This window comes from Mus musculus, chromosome 9 (genome assembly GCF_000001635.26).
Source record: "Mus musculus strain C57BL/6J chromosome 9, GRCm38.p6 C57BL/6J".
In the NCBI taxonomy this organism is placed as follows: Eukaryota; Metazoa; Chordata; class Mammalia; order Rodentia; family Muridae; genus Mus; species Mus musculus.
In genome coordinates, this window is record NC_000075.6 from 34,773,593 (window position 1) to 34,793,228 (window position 19,636).

The 19,636-nt window shown below is 44.2% G+C and overlaps 1 protein-coding gene across 12 annotated transcripts in view; it reads left to right on the forward strand.

The window, feature by feature from the left end:
* Window positions 1–19,636, forward strand: part of Kirrel3 (kirre like nephrin family adhesion molecule 3) — a 554,955-nt gene that overhangs the window by 287,740 nt on the left and 247,579 nt on the right. Inside the window, exon 1 of one of the 12 annotated variants that reach the window (XM_030244529.1) lies at window positions 14,047–18,365. The exons of the other annotated variants lie outside the window; for them this stretch is intronic. The gene's annotated coding sequence lies outside the window, so the exon portion shown is untranslated. Of the gene's footprint in view, window positions 1–14,046; window positions 18,366–19,636 lie in introns of those variants that run through there. 12 annotated transcript variants of the gene reach the window in all.

Sequence of the window (19,636 nt, forward strand, 5' to 3'; positions counted from 1 at the left end):
TGTGTTATAACTCAGTAGAGGTTATCACACTGTAAGACAGAGCAAGTACTTTAAGCTCAAGTTTCTCTTTCTCATCTCATAAAACCACTAATGCCATTCTGCGGACCCCTACCTTCATGACCTCATTTAATCCCAACTACACCCTCAAAATCCGCATCCCCAAATTATCATTGACATATGAGTATAGGGGTTACGTTTCTAATATATGACCCTTGAGGAAACCTTCAAACCAGAGCAATTCGAAGCATTTACTCTCAAGAGAAACAGGAGGATGCCAGGCAGCTGGCAGGGAAAGGGGCTCTGAACAAGGGCTCTGCAGCAGGATGGAGCAGGAGCGTCAGGAAGGAGCCACCACTGAACATGGTCTTTTTCCAGCCCTTGTATCTATATCCCCTCACTAAACCCTGGTCCTACCCTTAAGTGGTCTCCTTCAACACAGATGAAGATGATAAAGCTCCGGAAGAATGCTGGTCAGGCTCATTCCAGAATGAACCCATGCCCTTGGCCTGGCTCTTACCAACGGGCCAGCCTGTGGTGCATGCAGGAAGGCTTTAGAGCCCCGAGTGTCAGTCAGTGCCTGATGGCAACTCATCAATGGCCTCAGGAAGTATTCATCAGGGTTTGAACCATCCTGGCAGTTTTGTAGTTATGATGTGATGATGACCAGCGATGTCTAGTGGCTATGTGAAGTCCATTCATCAGGGTTTGGACCATCCTGGTGGGTTTTTAGCTATAGTGATGACCGGCGATGTCTAGTGGTTACATGAAATTGTGATGAGAATGAGCAGCAGCCTAGCAGTCAGGAACTACAATGTAGCCAGGACTACAATGCAGGTCCCAGAAGCAAGGCAAGCAATGCTGTGCCCCAGCTGAAGTTGGAGGAGTTCAGAGAGACATTTTGCACCTGATTAGAGATTCAGGTGAAGGACCAGTAGGAGATGGTGACCCAGAAGTTGTAGTCTGGGAAAAAAAATTGGATGGCTGAAGTTCTCATTGGCCACTTTAGGGAATCAAGGAAGAGGAAGGGGACCAAAGAAAGAGGAAAGGGTTATTTAATCAAGAAGGAAGCCACGCCAAGGAGGCCTTTGTAGCCCAGACATTCGGGGAGGAAGCATGAACAGGGAACTGAGAGCCCACTGATGAATTAGAGAAAACACAATTCTTTCCCAGCCCTTCCCCCAAATGTCTTCCTAGGGTGTGGCTCTCCAAGACCTGTCCTTTACTTGAGGGTCTCTTTAGGAGACTTCAAGTTCCTTCATCAAGAACCCTGTTGTGGTTCCTGAGAGCCTCAGAAATAGAAGAACCTATGCAGACACACAGAGGCAGGTCCCCCACTGATGCATTGGCTCAGCCTCTGCATCACAGAACAGAGGCCAACAAACTGCCTCGTAAAGTATTCCAGCTGGGGCAAGGCAGTCTGTCTCTAATCTAACAGAGCATGGAGAAACAGGAGCAGGGACCAGGGGCACAAGGAGGAGACTTGGGAAATGTTTGCGAAACCAATGCCAACTTGACCAGTTAAATAAAACTTAGGTGTCACGTGATTCCTTGATGCTTCCTTAAAAACATAAAGCCCCAAAACTAATCCCTGCAGTGTCTCTGTGTAAGACAAATTTAAATGATATTAAAAAACAAAAAACAGCCGGGCAGTAGTGACACATCCTTTAATCCCAGCACTTGGGAGGCAGAGTCAGGCAGATTTCTGAGTTCGAGGCCAGCCTGGTCTACAGAGTGAGTTCAAGGACAGCCAGGGCTACTCAGTGAAATACTGTCTTGAAAAACGAAAACAAAAAACAATCAAATAAACAAACAAAACCCCTCTGGCTATACTCTAACTCAGATGCCAAACATGCACCAATGGACATTGCTCTTATTTGCTGATGCCCAGATCCCTCTGCTGTAACATGTTATAGGTTTTGACTCCTCTGGCCACACAGAGATCTCTGGGAACACAGGGGCCAGAATAGGTGGAGACAATCTTCTAAGAAGAGCCACATGGTGAATATATTAGTGTTGAGGGTCATAAGGTCTCTTTTTGTCATTGTTCAGCTCTGCCACTGCCCTGAAAACAGCCCCAGACTGGCACACAAACAAGAGGGTGTGGTTGTGTCCCAATAAATCTTTATGTATAGAAACACAGGTCAAGTTTCTCAGGTTTGCTTAACTCTGGAATAGAACACTGGGCAGTGTGAGTTGTACAACTGATCTAAAAGAGGGAGTGGCCTTGCATCTCTTTGAGAGAAAAATGGGGTAGGACTTTTGCCTAGCTCCTCTACCCCTCCATCCTAGCCAAACCCAGAAGCAAATTTTATGGTCTGAGAGCATCTGCCCCATATAATGTGAGCACGGTCACATATATAACAAATCTTCATTGTCATCAGTATAAATAGTCTTGCATTGATAAACTTTTATAGTCTTTGTTTTTTCTTAACACGGATCATAGAGGTTAGGGAAATATACTCACTATTGAACTGCTTGGAGTAAAGTCATATTAAAACTTCAGACTTCAAAAGGCACACCATCATCCACTAACCCAACATGCAGATTCCTCTTCATCAGAAGGGCTGGTCAGTGTCCCCAGACTGACCATCAGTGCTGTCGTCCCTGCAGCCAGCCAAGGCTAGCAGAGACTTGAGCCATCACTCTCTACTCTTCCCTTACTGCTTCAGCTGTATCCCCGACCCACACCTTTAAATGCCATGGAATGTGATGCTGACACAATCAGACAGAATCCCCAGTCCAGACAGCCCCCAGCCAGGGGAGACACAACTCTGGCACCCACTCGCTAGGATACAATGGAAAAGTGCAATTCACTTTAAATAGATTCCCATAAATAAGCAATAAAACAGGAACAGCCATTTGCAGTGAGCATTTCCAAGGTTTGATGAGCTAGGAGTTCGGACTGGGGGGAAAACAAAGAGCCTTTTTCATTATTTCCCCATCCCTGCAATTTTCTTTTACTGCCTGATGACTTTGAAGAGGAAGAAGTGAATGTGGCCCCCCTAGGGACGGAGAGCACGGGCCCATCGCCTCTGCTGCTGCCAAATTACCCAGGTTTTACTTTGAGCTGAGTTTTTCCTCCACCTCTTCAACTTAGGGTTGTCGCCCTGCCTCCTTCCCCCACTGCTCACCCAAGTGTCTATCTTGAAGTTTCCAGGGTCCTGGGAGAAGAAGTAAGAAGATAGGGTGGGACCTAGGGAAGGGGGAGAGTAGATTGAGCCCAGATGTTCAGAGCTGCAACAATGTAACTCCGTGGTACTGGAAGGGTGATGCAGCCCCGACTACAGCCTGGTGGGAAGTGTCTGCTTCTTCCCATGTTTTCTCGGATGTCAGATGGGACTTGATCACAGAGTGTCCCTACCTCGGTTTACCTTAATGTAGAAGGCCATCCTCATAGCCCTCCACTCACTATAGAAGGAGTGCAAGCAACATTTTCTTGCACTTATACATATATGTAAAGTGTGCAATGCTCCACAGGTTTAAACTGTTCCGTGAGTCTTGCATGCTTCTATGGTCCTGTCTTATTGACTTTTAAATGCTCTCCTCTCCTCTCAGCCAAGTTGGTCTACATTAGAACTACCTGTAGTTCCCAGTACTGTCCCCTTTAAGTCTGATCAGAGTCTGCAGACACTCTCCTCCTCTGACTTGGCTCCTCAGACTAAGTCCTAGCTAAAATCTGCCCCAAAATCAAAATCACTACAATTGCTATCCACAACCCTAGATAAATATCTCACCAATCTTTTCTTTTGCCTTGAATTCATCATCCCTCATAGGACCCATTAGTGAGTGTAGAATCCCAAGAGAGCTGTGGTACCTCAGAGTTCTCTCCAAACGATGGTACAGACCCAGGTTGCCAGATCACAGAGTTTAGCACTTGAGGTTACATCCTCATTTTCTATTTTTAAAGTGGTTAGTAGTATGGTATGCTACCTGAGGACAAAAGGCAAGAGTATATGTGTGAACTAGAACACATTTGGTGACTTAAATGAAAGCATTGCTTATCTCTCTTTGTGAGTGGGATTTTGCCGATGTGAACCAAGCTCTGTGGAATTAGCTGGACTCATTCATCCACTATGCCTTTTCCAAAGGGCAGCTGGTGAATGGCTATTCTAAGGCCATCTCACTCACATGTCTATTGGTTGCTGGACTGTTCTTGTAGTAACAGAGTAGCTGGGCTGTGTGTCTATCATTGATCCTGTTGGCACCATCTTACAACTACAGGATAAGCAGATGCCTAAGGGAAGCAGAAGTACCCAAAGCCTAATAGGATCATGACTCAGAAAAAGCATAGACTTGCTTCTGCCATATTTGATTGGTCAAAGCAGGTCATCAGACCAACTCAGTCCCCAAAGTAATCAGTTTCTACCTGTGGGCAGAAAGAGACACAGGTGTGGACCCAGAGAGAGCTGAGAATTGAAGACATTTTGGCAGCTAGCCCATAGTACCCACCAATCAATAGTTGCAATTCCCAAATCCACATGGTTGTGACCACACCTATTTCTACAGCCTCATTCAATCTGACATCTAGCTCCGTCTCTCCCAAGTATGGCTGTGGGATGATCACCCACATGCTAATCACAGACAGAAAGACGTGTCACTACCACAAAGATAATCTAAGTAAATGGAGTCTGGGGATCAATTCTATGTCTTATGACTAGTGCCAAGGTATGAATTCTTAAGATGGTAATGAATCAAATGACTCCAATAAGTTTCTCTATTCTCATTAAGAAGCAATCAAAAAACATTCAAATCTTCTTCAGTCAAAAGTTTGGCCTGATCGTTGTCCAGAGACCAGCTCCAAACTTGGAAGCTTCATAGGATATTCAGCTTTGGCCTCTGGCCAATTTCCCTTCTCCATGATGGGACTCAATAATCATGTGACTATGAGGTCATTGAGGATGCTGCTGTTTGTGGCCTCTCACTGCTTCATATGTCCCAGTAACCCAAGGTATGACACATGCCTCACTTTTGTCATGAGTGGATCTTATTATTTATTTATTTTTAATGTAGATGTGTGCTGATTTGTGCTTTTTATCATTTTGGAAGATAAGCAGATGTTGTTATGTTGGAATTTGAGGAGCTTTAATTTTTTTTCTACTTTAAAGCTGAATTAATTACAAGGTCAGACGTGGTGGCACACGCCTTTGATCCCAGCACTCAGAAGGCAAGGCAGGTAGATCTTTGTTATGTTTGAGGCCAGCCTAGTCTACACAGCAAGTGTTTTCAGGCCAGCCAGAATACAAAGTGAGGTTGTGTCTCAAAAACAAAATCTGAATTATATCTAAAATTCTTTTCCTTTTCTGGGATGTTCAGAGGTGATTTAGTAAAGGCCTACAGTATGGATCACTTTTTAAAAATACATTTTTAATGTGGTTTAATTAACTCACATAATGTAATACCACCCTACCCCTTTTCAACTGTGTATAGTGTTTAATATACTTTTACTTTTTTTCATCTTATGATTATAACCCGCTATGCCCATTTGGAAACCAAGTCCCTATTCCCTTCTACCTCAGCTCCTGCCTCTTGCTTTCTGTTCACACTACAGACTCACCAGCATATATAAAAAGCCCTCTTGTGAACTGCATATTTCACTTAGAAAAAAAGAATCTCCTCTGGTTACGTTATATTGTAGATTACAATAGGCTTTCCGTGTGCTTTTGCACAGCCGGGTGGTAGTCCACTGTGTGTATGCATAGGCCACATTTTTGTTTCTGAAGTTGCCATTGATGGCTACCTAGTTGCTTCCATTTCTTGGATTTGAGGACTAATATTACTTTTGAGCATGAGTGTGCTGACATCACTCTGGCACCTTGCTGTAATGACTTTGAGTAGAATAGCTGCGTATTGAAGCAATTCTGTCCTGACTGTTGAAGGAAGGACCATACTTTTCATAATAGTTGCGCAGTTTTACAGTCTATCCACACAGGAGTCCGGATTCTCTCAGATCTCTAGCACCACTGGCTGTATTCTGGGTTTTCTGGTCACATTCATTCTAATGGGCCATGTTTTGTGGTTGTGACATGTACTTCAATGGTGGTTAGTGATGCTAAACATCTTGTCGCATGCTTGCTGCCATGTGTATATCACCTTTGGAGAAATGCCCTTTGCCCATTTTAAACCTGGTTTCTTTGATTCTTATTGTTTCATTTGTGTTTCTTTCATAACTGTATCCATTCAATCACCAAACACGAAACCCAAAGCTTCAACATTAACCTGTGCGGCATCCTTTCAGCTTTTCTCCAGAGGAACCAGGTACCATCTTCAATCTTACAGTTACTGTCAACTGGCTCCCATTTTTTTTCAAATAAGTTTTGAATACTGCGGCATATATTCACATCTCTCTCTCTCTCTCTCTCTCTCTCTCTCTCTCTCTCTCTCTCTCTCTCTCTCTGTGCGTGTGTGTGTGTGTGTGTGTGTGTGTGTGATGTGATGTGTATACACATCTATGTGTAGGAGCATGCTGAGACCAGAGGAGGAGCTGGTGTATCCTGCTCTATCACTTTGTACTCTATCACTTTGGTCCAAGTGTCTCTCACTAAACCTAGAGCAGTGATGGCCAACGAGCTCCAGAAATCCTCTTCTCTCTGTCCCCACAGCACTGATAATAGACACGAATGTGGCCATATCCACCTTTTTATGTGGCTATTAAAGAAAAGAACGCGGTATTCATTCTTACACAGCAAGTTCTCTCACACACTAAGCCATCTCCCAGTTCCCAATGGGGTCTTGCTGTGTATCCTCAGCTGGCCTGGAACATACCAAGTTCCCAACTCTGCTTTTTGAGTGCAGGGATTAAAGATATATGCCACTACTTTCAGCCTCTTCCATATATTCTTTAGAAAAGGACTGGTTTTGGTTTGAGTTTGAAACTTTATACAAAGGATATCATGTGGTGTGTATCCTTTTGTGACTTGTTTTTCACTCAAATTCTATTACTAAGGCTAATCCATATTCTTGTGTGTGGCTATTCTTCATTCAGTTTGAGGTTTATTATTCTATTATATACACACACCATAATATACTTATCCATTCTTCTGTCAAAGTGCATTTGTATTGGGTTTGCTTTTTACAAATAGCACCAACGGGAGCATTCTCACGCATGTCTACCAATGTTGATATGCAAGAGCTGGCCTTGCAAACATTCCCAGAAATGGAGTGTGTGAGTTATAAAGTACTCAGATGTTCCATGTCACAAGATGATGCCAAAGTGGCTGTGCAATTTTACACACCCACCAGCAAAGACAGAAGGTTCGAGAGAAGCACATTCTATCCAGTGCTTCATGTTGTCTGGCTTCCTTTGTAACAGCAAAACTGGGGAAGTCAGTATGTCATTTGCCCTCGATATGTCTTTCTCTGATTATTTATGAGACTGCCCATATTCTTCATATGTTTATTGGCCATATGTGTTTCTTTAATCAAATTAAGAATTCTGTTCATCAAGATGCTGCAAAAGAGACTGAAAAACGAGTTACGAAGGAAGATGAATTTCTCACCACACACATAGCTGACAATGTATGAGTGCAATGAATATATACAAGGAAAGGATAGCTCACTTGATGAAAAAAAATGGGCAATAGAAATGACACAATTTCACTGAAAATCTCCAAATTATTACTGTCAGTTGTAAAGACGTGCTTGTGTTCACGGCAGCAGTTGGCCATACGGCCATGTTTGCCTCAATACTGAACAGAAATATATTTTTGTGGAGACACTAGCTGTCTTGATGAGGTGTATGTCTGTTTGGTTTTGAGACAGAATCTTGCTATATAATCTAGGATGGCCTCAATATTAAAATTCTCCTGCCTCAGCACCAGAATGCAAGTATTAGAGTCCATGCACCATCCCACCAAGTTACAGCTTTCTAACCAGTCCTTAGTTCTGGGATTCATCTGAAGAGTTTTATGCTGTCTCCTTTGCTGACTCTATGACTCATCTGTAACCAGAGAAGGTGCTGACAGGGGCAAATTCTTGAAACTAAGATGTGCCTGCATGTGGTTGTCTAAGAGCACTCAGATTTAGAGTCCCTTAAATGTAAGAGACGAAATAACTGGAGATGGCTCAACTGTTAAGAGTGTGGACTGTTCTTGCATAGGACCTGAGATCAGTTCCTAGTACCACAGCAAGCGCCTGATGACCATCTGTAACTCCAGTTCCCGGAAGATCTGACCCTTCAGGTCTCTGTGAGCACCTTCACTTACATGCACACACACACACACATAATTAAAAATCAAAATCAAATTTTTACCCAAGTAGTGGTAGTGCATACCTTTAATAGAGGAAATAGAGGTAAGTGGATCTCAGTGAGTTCGAAGCCAGCTTGATCTATATAGAGTGAGTTCCAGGACAGCCAAGGTTATACAGAGAAACCCTGTCTCAAACAAAAATAGAAAAAGAAAGATGAAATAATTGTCTTTCCCAAAGAGAATCCAGTATATTTTCCCAAACATAGCCCCTCCAGAGGAATCCTGGGGAAAGCAGGGTGGGGTGGAAGTGGGGGTACCACTAACCCACTCACTAAAAAAGGAAGCACCAAAAACAACCTTTAGCCTCCTGAAAATAATAAAAATTTTTAAAAATATATAAACCACTACTCACCCACTCAGAACTAATTTCTCTCAAACATTCCCTGGAGCAAAGAAATGGTTAAGCATTTAGACTTCAAAGAACTTCCCTGCTGGGGCATGAGATATGCCTGAAAAGGAAGAAGACAGGGGAAGCTGTCTGCAGACACCTGAATTAAGGTGTACAGGCGGTGGCTGCCAATGGTCTCAGATACAGACTGTGCGGAATCCTGGGCCCAAACCATCCCTTCCAAAGACTTGCCCTAGCAGCAAGCAAGCTAAGTGACTCTGAGGACGCGTCCTAGTCACACCTAGGATGGCAAAGCTTCTTCCCACGCTTGGAAAAAAAAACTGCATGAGGGGAGATCCCATTTAGAGCAAATCAATATGAGGTGGGGAGAAATAAATGAACAGGAGGCTGAGCTCTCGCACACCTGTCCCTGCATCACTAATGAGCTTTCTAAGGTGTCGCTTGCCATTTGCAGGTAATAGCAACTGTCTCCCCACATGAATTCATTTACCCATCATGGACACCTATTCATTCCCTGTGCAGCCATGTGAAGTCTAACTGGCAGATTATGTTTTTGTCCTAACCTGTCATTCCTTTGAGATCCTCTGCTGACACCCAGGTGGCCAGGGAACAGTGAGAGGCAGGCAGACAGGCAGGCAGGCAGGCGACTACATGCTATAACATGATAGAGTCAAAGATGGCAACTTCAGATGTGGGCACCAGAGGAACTGGATAACAAGATGGCCCTACCCATCTCCCAGCTGGCTTTGGATGGGATAATTAGACATGTCTGCCCTTGAGAGCGTCGAGGTGAGATGGAATATGTTGACAGGAAGCTGGAAAGTATAGAGCTTGGTCTTCCTCCTTCACAGCATAGGAAAGTCCCCCATTGCCCCGTGATCTACACACAAACACACACACACACATACACACACACACAGAGAGAGAGAGAGAGAGATCATGAGTTCAATACTGGAGTCCCAGGTAGCACATTTGGCTTCATGGCCTGATTATCCTCTGGGTTGGATGGATCAACCTCCAGGGTCCTTCATTTTCCACCAAGGCTGTAAAGAGAAAACTTCCACTGTGTACAGCTTAAACTCAAAGGCATAGGAAGAACATGTTAATTCGCTGAAACATCATTTTCTTAGCTATTTCCAAGCATGTTTCCAGTTGTTAGGACAATTATCCCCAGACAGCTGGCATCTTCTACAGGATCACAGAAAAGTCAGGTTACACCTGATGAAGATGAGGAAGCTCTTCTTACCCCACTCTCTCTTACATGCGTTATGCATGTCCACATACACATATACATGCACAAACATAATACACATCAGGGGTGGGGTGCATTTGTATACTACACAGTATCCACAAGCCAAGCCATAAACAAGATTAAGAGTACAGGGAAAAACTCCCATCCCACCCAACACACAATCATTTTCTTGCTTTATCTCCTTCTCTCTCATCGTCTCCCCATTGCTCTTTGCAGCCCAGAGACCTCAGAGTAGTTAGTGTCAGATATCAGTGAGAGAAAAAAAAATTCCATGACAGGCATTGTGTCACCTCCAAGACTTTCTACACTGACAAAGACAAGAATAGAGTTTGTAAAATACACACATTTCCTCCCTGACAGAAAACTGGGATGGCAGCAGCCCTGATAAAACACACGCTGCCCCTCCTCACACAACACTGGCTGCTTATATTCAGAGCAAGCAACTATCCTCTCTTTTATTGTTTAATTATGAGCTGACGCAGTGAAGATAAAGGCCCGACCAATCCAGGGCTCAAGAATGCCAATCATTCTCTGCAGAGAAACTGGGGCTTACTGGCTCCCTCTTATTATATTTGTTATGATTTTAGTTTGTTCAGCAGTAAATGCAATATTGACATTTAGAACCTCAAGAAGGAAAAAGAAATAATAAAGAAACGAGCAACCAAAAACATCATTAGCTTCCAATATGCGAGCACTTTCTAACTGGGGGGCCATGAGTACATCTCCGCTGTTTTTGCTTTTTTTTTTTTAATTTTATTTCCCTTTCCCCCTTACTAACATGTCCACAGAGGCGTGTTTTCCAGTCAACAATGCGTTCACAATCGATATCTCTTATGTACAGCATGCACAAGATCGTGTTCCAAATGGAAGAAGAGGGGGATATTGAATGTGCTCGCCAGAGATAATCTGACTTTGGTCAGAGCTGGGTGAGGAGACAGTTGGGGAGTGCAGGCGGAGCAAGTGGGAGCAAGATCTCGGTGTGCTGATTTACAAGGCTGGGAATAACACCGAGCTCTCTAGCACATCCATCTTCAACTCAAATCATCTCAGGCCCCCAGCGCTGACATGCTAGCCGAGGTGGGAGATATTCGGAAGTTATGCATCTCTTTCCCCTTGACATTTTCACAAACAAAATTATTTATCTCAAAGATTCAATCAGTGCCCTGAATATATTTTACGGGCATTAAAAACTTTCATTTTCTTTTTCTAGAGACTCTGTTTCTGGTGAGTTGAGAGGGACTCTACCTTGCTGACTGTAAAGCGGTCTCTTCACACCAAGTCTTCTAGGCCTTGTGTACTGCCATGTTCGACCACCATCTCTGGCTAACATCATTTGTGACCTTTTCCAGCTTTCTCAATAGGCTGTGAGTGTTGCATGATAATGGCCTCATAGCATCCATCCTTGTATCCCAACATCCATAACAGTGCTTGGCACTAAGCATGTGAAAGGTGGTATCAGGATAATGTCTCAAGAAACAGAAACAAAACAAACAAACAAATAAAAAAATTCTTAGAAGCTAATAGAAAACGCTGCTAATTCCCCCATGTTGTCTTTGAGACCACTAACCCTAAAGGACCATGGGAATTCCTGGAGCCTTTGGTGTGTATTTCTTTGGATTCTCTGCAGGAAAGATTCCAGCTGGGTGAGATTGCCATGTTTTCAGCATTTAATCATCCAAAAGTGAAAATATTTTTTAAACATCTTCAGGCTAGGTAAATTTGGGAATTTTAAGATTATAAGGAGAGGGGAGAATGTTATGAGTTTATATATGTGTGCATACACATGTGCTTGCACATATATGTGTTTATGTGTATATGTGCATTCATGCATTGTGGGGATCATGTGTGTAGGCAAATTAGCCAGTGTGTGTATGCATGCATGTTTGTGTGTGTCTATGTGTGTGTGCAAGCATACTTGTTCTTTCTTCTCTGGCAAATGTATTAAAAAACCATTGGCAAGCTAGAAGGGCAAGTAACAGCTTGCCCACTTCCAGGCACAAAGCAAGGCTAGCTAGCACTTTCCATGAGAGCACAGTAGCCATCCGTATGGCAGCTTCTTTCCACCATAGCTCACAAGCTTGTGTTTTTCTTAGCGGTGTCTTCACAATGCTTCATGACTTTGGGCCTTGGCTTCTTTCCCCCTCTTATCTTATCTCTTGAATTCTACCCTCTGGCCATCCTCCTACTGTCCCAGTAACACCATGCATCTGAGTGTGAGATGTGACAGTGACACATGTGGATAATGCCTCTTACCTTTCCAAATTTGGCTCTGGGTCACATGAAGAGGAAAATGTACTTTGCCAACCTTCCAACAGCCTGAGCCAGAGCCCACCCTTGCAGTCCACACCAGCCAGTGTGAACGATCAGAGCCTTAGGTCTTAGAAATTCTTTGCAAATCTTGTATTACATTCCACCAACCCATAAGGTTCACAGAACTGGGAAGTATCTGTCTCTATAGCCTATAAATGTTTACTAATGAGTAAAATCACATGGCTGTGTCAATAAAAGACTTACCACTGTAAAGTCTGGAGATGGTCTTGGAGAGGCTACCTGTGCATACGAATCTGCATCTAGATGTAAGCCATGGGTCAGAAGTCACCTGCAGATCCATGAGCTGTGGCAGAGAAGCTCAAAGCTGAGGCAGAGACCCCAGCTACTAACCAGAGAAGAGAAAGAGTTGCAGATTGAACTGACAGCCAGCCTGGCTTCTCACTTCTCGTCTGGTTTGCTCAGACCCTTAGCACAGTTTCTTTGGAGCCAGAGCACAAAGCGCCTTCCATGGGGATACTATGGTCTGAGAGGGTGCACATTGCAGAGAAGAGTTATCTGGCTGGGACCAAGCAGAGGCAGGCTGAGCACGAGGGAAGTAGACACTGCTTTCTCAGGCATGAGGTGCTGCATGATCAACTGGCAGGAAGTGGAAGGTTCGAGAGATCCAGCGGATTTACTCTGTGACCCAGAAGGTGTGAAGCGTCTCTGGACATCACTGAATGTCCTGCAGGTAACTGCTCTGAACAGCCACACTGCTGTCGGCAGTTGGGAGGCATTCATCCTCACCAGCGAGAGCTCGAGACGAGATGGAAAGGACATGTCACAGCATTTTAATCAGCCATTGTAGTTTGGAATGTTTTAATTAAGGTTTATCTGTTACCATTATGACTATAATCCTGAGAAGCACCAAGCCTGCCCTAGCAGGGGGAAGAGAGGAGGAAAACATGTCACAATTAAAATAATTATTAATCTAATCTCATTAGGTATGGATTATTAATTATTGTTGCTATTCTCTTGCACAGGGGGCAAGCCCCTTTCCTGATGGGGATCATAGCTGTGCAGCTATGCTGGGGAACTACCCCCTCTCTGAAGGCAGATGCTTCACCCCCTCCTTCTGGACGTTACCTTAGGTCTCCACCAGAAATCATCCCTTCGTATACTTAATGGAAGTAGGAATGTTCCTTGCACTTGACTTGCATGTACAAGTCCCTAGGTTCCTTCCCAACTACTTCCCAAAACATTATTTAGTGCTGGGTGAGAGAGAGAGACTCCACGTGTTGCTTATTTTGTGATCCAAGCTCTCACTCCATCCCCCTTCGCTCCCTTATACAAGATGAGCTCCTTGTTCTGCTCTTGGATGTCCCAGCATGCCAGCCCAATCTATCTTACTGTGGGTTTCTCCCAGGTTGACTCCCACATTTGGTCATGGCATTGAAGAGTTTTTCTCTGTCCTTCATCTTTGTATTTCTTCCAACAAATGCTCTTTCCATCATAACACCTACAGGGATCCTGTGACTAATATCACCTTCACTTTTAGAGGAGGAAGAGGAAGAGGGGGCAGAATAAGAGGTTGGGGGGGGAATAAACAGCAATATAAAGAAGCCCTGCCTATCCAGGATCATTGGTGTCAGGATTGAATTGTCAGCTTCTCCTTCCTCCCACACACTGCTGCAGCAAGGAGCCAAAGCAACACCTTACCCCCTCCACACACCAGCAACCCACTCCATCTGTGTAAAATGACTAATGACAGTCAAAGCAAAGCGATTAGGTGGCCTTTACAAGCTTCAGCACCTACCTGCTTTACTATAAGTCACTCTGACATCATAAATGACTTCTCTAAAAACATAAACAAAAGAAGAGGACCACCTCGGAGATGAATTCAATACTAAAGCCTTCTTTCTTGTTTGACCATCAGTGGGTCACAGTAGAATGACCTGGGAAGAGACATTCATCAGACTCATGCAGTGACACCATAGCCCACAGAGTGACCTACACAGTGAACCTTTGGTTTCCCAAGCATAGCCTAGATCCTGGGGTTCTTCTGCGCTGGTGACTTAGGGCCACTCTGGGAGTGAGGGGAGCTAATTAAATTGGTTTAATTAGACATCTCTGCTTTCACGTGCTTCTGTATATCTCTTTTGTTTAGCTGCTGCTTATAAAAAGGATTTTTCTGCTTAAAGAAAAAGCAGTCCTGTGAGGTCCTGATCTAGTCAACACCTTTCCTTTAGAAAGGAGGTTGGGAGCCTTCCCAGAGTTGAAGAGCTGTCTGGTGACAAGGATTGTCATAGGCTCTGTGTCTGCACACTCTGACCTCATTCTTTCCACCACAACACACGCACACACACACACACACACACACACACACACACACACACACACTTCCCTTGTCCCTGTACAGGGAGCCTCCTGGTTCAGGGCTCTGAGTAGCTGTCCAAGGCTGGCTTCTCCCTGTCTGGAGCATCAGGCTCGACTGGGCCCACAGCTGTCAGCTGGTTAGACCACACCACTCTGAGCTGCCTTCTGATGTAGCTGGAGAGGCTCAGAAGCCCTTAACCAAGGCCCAGCCTCCTGTTCTCACACCCTGTGAAGCAGCTCTACGGATGCAGCTCTCTGCAATTCTTGAAAGAAGACCCCAGTAGACCAACGGTAGGCAGGCTCGCACTTGTCTGGGGCCTGGTGAAGTGTTTAAAGCCTGTTTCTTATTTGCACTGGGTTGGGGTTCACCTCCAAGGCTTTGCCATGAGGTGCATCTGTGGAGATTTGTGCTCCTCACAGATAAAGGCAGAGAAGGACAGCACCCCTTAAACTTCAGCCTCCATGCATCAGGCCCACTACAGCCACATGATCTCTCTCTCTCTCTTTCCCCACCCCCACACATTCTGGCCTCATTGTGTGTGTGTGTGTGTGTGTGTGTGTGTGTGTGTGTGTGTGTGTGTGTGTGTACTGAGTAGCTATCAAAGGCTGGCATCTCTCTCTCTTTCTCAGATGCATGTATTATAATCTTACTCACCTGCATCACTCTCTAATCCTCCTTGCACTTCTACTGACCCCACTTTTCTCAACTAGTCGCCTACCTACATTCACATCTCTTATGTATGCTGTGTCTTGTATGGGTAGCCACAACTAGCATTTATTTTACTGAAATGGCCCCATTGTATCCAGTGGACTGCTTTTCGAAACACTCCTACCCATTCTCTGACCCTCCCCTCTTCCATGATGTTTCCTGGGCCTTGAAAGAGTTAATATTGATTTCCCATTTGGGGCTGAACAGTCACTTAATCTCAGTACTCTAATCAGTTACAAATATCTGCATTAACCAGCACCTACTACAAAAGAAGTTTCTCTGGGTACAAACACAAATTATTAGAAGGCAGGTTGACTATGTGTCCCCTTAGCAAACAACAGCAGAAAATTTCTCCCTTAGGCTTTTGAGCTCCCTCATAGAGCAAGCCCCTAACAATCAGAAAGAGGTTGGTTACTCCCAAAACATATGTGCCATTATTGTACTGTTGCCTGTTGCTGTTGTAGCACACAGTGTTGACAGCTGGTTAGGACTATTGATGATTTTTCTCTCCTCTGCCAGCCTTCATAACACTTTCTGGCGCTATGAACCCAGTCAGAAGAGAGGAAGTTCTGCCTCAGTCCCAGTTTGATTTCTTTGCATGAATCTAAAGTGATAGGGTCTTGTGATCTGATTCTGGTGAGCAACCAAGAGCAATGATAACAGCCCACATTGACTGGGGATGGCAACAGCCCACGTTGATTGGGGAGCTTCTGGGGACTCCCTGGTGAATAACTCATAAGGAAGTCTGAGGGCAGCAACAGCATCACCCACACAGGGTAACTACATCGAAACTATTCTTTAAATTATATTTTTAGTTAGCTTATATAGTAGTAGGTTCCTGGCTTTGATTCACACACACACACACACACACACACACACACACCCTCACCTTCCTCCATCTCACGACCCTCATCCCTGCTTAAATCTTTCAACCTTAGTATTTGTCCCCTAGAATTCCATATCACGTGTGCCTTACTGTCTTCCCCAAACCTCTTTTTAATCCCTATGAGCGTTAAAATTCTTTACCTCCCCCTCCTTTCTTAAGGTTCCATCAGCCTAATGGGTCATGGAGTGACATCGTGGCATCTTAAGGTGAAGCCACTTGTCAGATTTTCTGTCCTCTCTTACAATACTGACAATGGGCTCAGTACTCAGGGGTCATTGGTCATTTGTGAGGAAGGCTTGAGGGTAGTGAGAGATTAAGGTGAATCCTTGTCAGCCTCCTCCTCTGTCTCATGAGACACCTGGTGCCCATTTCCCTGGTGCCTCAGTTCAGTCCTGAGAGCAAATATCAGCACTCTGTTTACAGGTGAGGAGTCTGTGCTTCAGAGAAGCTGAGTAGCCTGCCCAGCATCATCACTGGAGTCTAGAAAGAGGAGGGCATGAATGTAAGGATGGAGGGGAGGGAGGGCATTCAAGAGATATTCTCAGAAGATCACATGCTTTTGAGACTTGCAGCACTCATAGAAGTAGTGCTCAGAGCATGAGGACACACTGCCATCAGCACTGTGACATTGTTCTCTTTATTTGAAGATCCTTCATATGACCCAACTTTTTCAGTAGCTATGGGTTTGAGGAATATCTTATGACTTTTCATCAAATAACATAACCCAGAACTTTAAGTCAAGAAACAGCTGCCAAGATGTTTCTATCTTTGTAGCCTAATCTTGACACCCGGCCACCTCTGATTCCCAAATAAATACATTCTTTCTCCTTTCTAGATTATGTGACTTTTCAAAGCTGAGTGCAAGAGAGAGAGAAAGGAACAGAAATATTTCTATTCTGAGCTTTCGTATTTCTAATGTATATTTGATTTCCTGCAAAATATTTCTTGTCTCTCAAGACTTGAGGTTCTGAATCAGATACATCAGGAATACCAATGCAATACCGTTAGCCTTGAAGCCCCCTGAAACAGAAGAGCGTGGGAGTAGGGTTAACACTACAAGAAAATCAGCTCAACTAGCATCGATCGAGCACCTACTATGGGTGAGATACAACAATTTGTGAGTCTGAAGCACTGACCTCCAGTTTATACTCTGATACGGTGGGAGGGCAAATGTGTGCACACATGTACACCTGTGCATTAATTCCCATGGGCATGCATCCAGGAAAGTTACTGCTTACTCAGCCCTCCATTTTCCTGTAGTGAACTGAAATGAATAAATCTCTATAAACAGCCTTCCCTGTGTGAGACCTTGGAAATAAGTCCTATTTACAAATATTCCACTGGCCCTCCTACATCAAGCTCCATGCTCCCATGATGACTATAGGCAATAACATGAATAAAGCACAGAATGATTTATTTCTGCTGACCATCAATCATCACTGTTCCTGGATAGATGGGCAAGTAATCAGGCACAAGGCTGCTCTTGGAGGTGCTTGGGGATGTCTGCAAATTCTAGACCCAAAAATGCCAGGACTTCTGTCTTTGGATATTAGAAAGTCTCTGCCCAGGGAAAGAGAAGGTAGCATGCAGGCAGGGGACAGGGTTTCCCACCATTCTTCTTAGCCATTTGCCACCCAGGAGGGAGATCTAAGTCCCTTTAGTCATTGCTGCAGGAAAACGTTTTGACACGAACTCTCATACATCATGACGAAGGTTAGTTACCAAAATGCGCACATTTGCCTTAGCTGGATTCATTTACTACCCTTTAAATTATTTCTCAGCCCTGCAAATCTTGCTGTGACAGACGGAGCAAGGCGGGAGCACTAAGTGTTCGTTTTTCCGTATAATATATTCCAATCCTGTTAGGTCGTGCTGCTGAAGGTAATATTTCTGGCATTCATTTAATGAAATTGACATTGATGAATGGTTAATTATACAAATTACATTCTTATTAAATCCCCTAGAATCAGTGCCTTACATTTTCCTAGCTATGGGCTCCTTACAGTTGATACCTTTTTTTTTTCTTTGCTTTGCTTTGCTTTGCTTTGCTCTGAGTATCTTCTCTGTTGGCTGCTACAGCACTCAGTCTGCATATTTTCCCTCCTTTAAGAAACTTTGAAAAGCATTTTTAAAAATCCCCTAGTTAAGGCAATTACTGAAGATAAGTTAATCTGCACAGGATGTTTAAGCTCTTGTTCTTGCATCCAATTTTTTCTGTTTCTTTCTCCTCTCTAGACAGCTCCTGCCCTGGAAGGGTTGCGAGGAGGGAAGATTGTCTATCTCCTGATGAACAAAAGGTCTGATGGGTCGGGGAGGCTTCAAGAAAAGAGAGTTTAGCTGTGTGGCCGAGTCCCTCTGTTGGATGCTACAGCTCTATCTATGTATCCTCTGGCAAAGAGTAGATGAACCAGACTAATAGCAAAAGATCGATAAGTGGCAATGAGTAGCCCCTTGAATACTAAGTACCTCCAGCTGGTGTGTTTCCAAGAGAGCAGGCCTGGTTTTGCCTTCTCCCTGGGGAGCAGAAGGGTGAATCAGGTTCACTGAGTTCATTTTTCTGTTACCTGGCTGGTCACAGAGGCAACCGATATTTACTGCACAGCTGTTATGGAATGAGTTCACACTAGCCAACACCAGAAATTGGGGACAATCTCAAGGAGTTGATTCAGTTGTAACAGGAACTTCCTCTTAATGGACTACTGTCAGCCTGGATTATTTTCTACAAATGAGAGATAGCAGAAAGACTCCCTAGAAAAATCAGACCCAGTTTTCAAACCCACTTCATCTTTCAAGGTCTCCCAATAAATGGACCAAGATGCTTCCTTCTCTGGAAGAGTCATAGGTGGAGTGCCAGTGGACTCCAGTAGCTTGGATCTGGGGTATTTCAACCTGAATTTTCTCCCTGAACCTTTCCTTCCCACAGCAGGCTCATCCAGTGGCCATCCCATTGCCAGGGTAGGTTAGGCTAGTTTGATTAGTTTCAACCTGTAAATGTACGCATCTTGTTGGATTCCTGAGCAGTGAGCCATGGCTGGAAGCAGTATTCTGTGTCCAATCACCAGTAAGAATGAACCTAACCTGATTTCAGTGGAACCTATGGAGAAAGCTCATGGTTTATGCTGAGTGCCGTGAAACCAACCAAGCTCTTAGGTTCCACATGTCCCTTGAGCATTTCCAGAGCTTAATGCTTAAGTGACCCATCAAGGAAGTCATAGAGCAGTGATGAGTGCTAAGCACTTTGATCATCAGAGAGACCGGGGTTCAAATCTGAGCTCCACTCTTTCCTAGATATGGAACCTAGATATGGCGAGAGAGCACACATGCACACACACACACACACACACACACAGTGTCCTCATCTACAAAATGGAGGCAATGATAATACCTTCAAAGAGGCTGAACTTTTTCAGCTACAAGAACAGAATACCCCTCTAGCTATAGCTTAAACCTCAAAGTCACGTATTGTCTCTTCACAAAAGGTCCAAGAGTTAGATAGCCTCAGTGTTTTTCTGCCAGCCAAGTGATGTACTCAGAGAGCTAGACTCTTTCTGTCTTAGGATTCTACCTG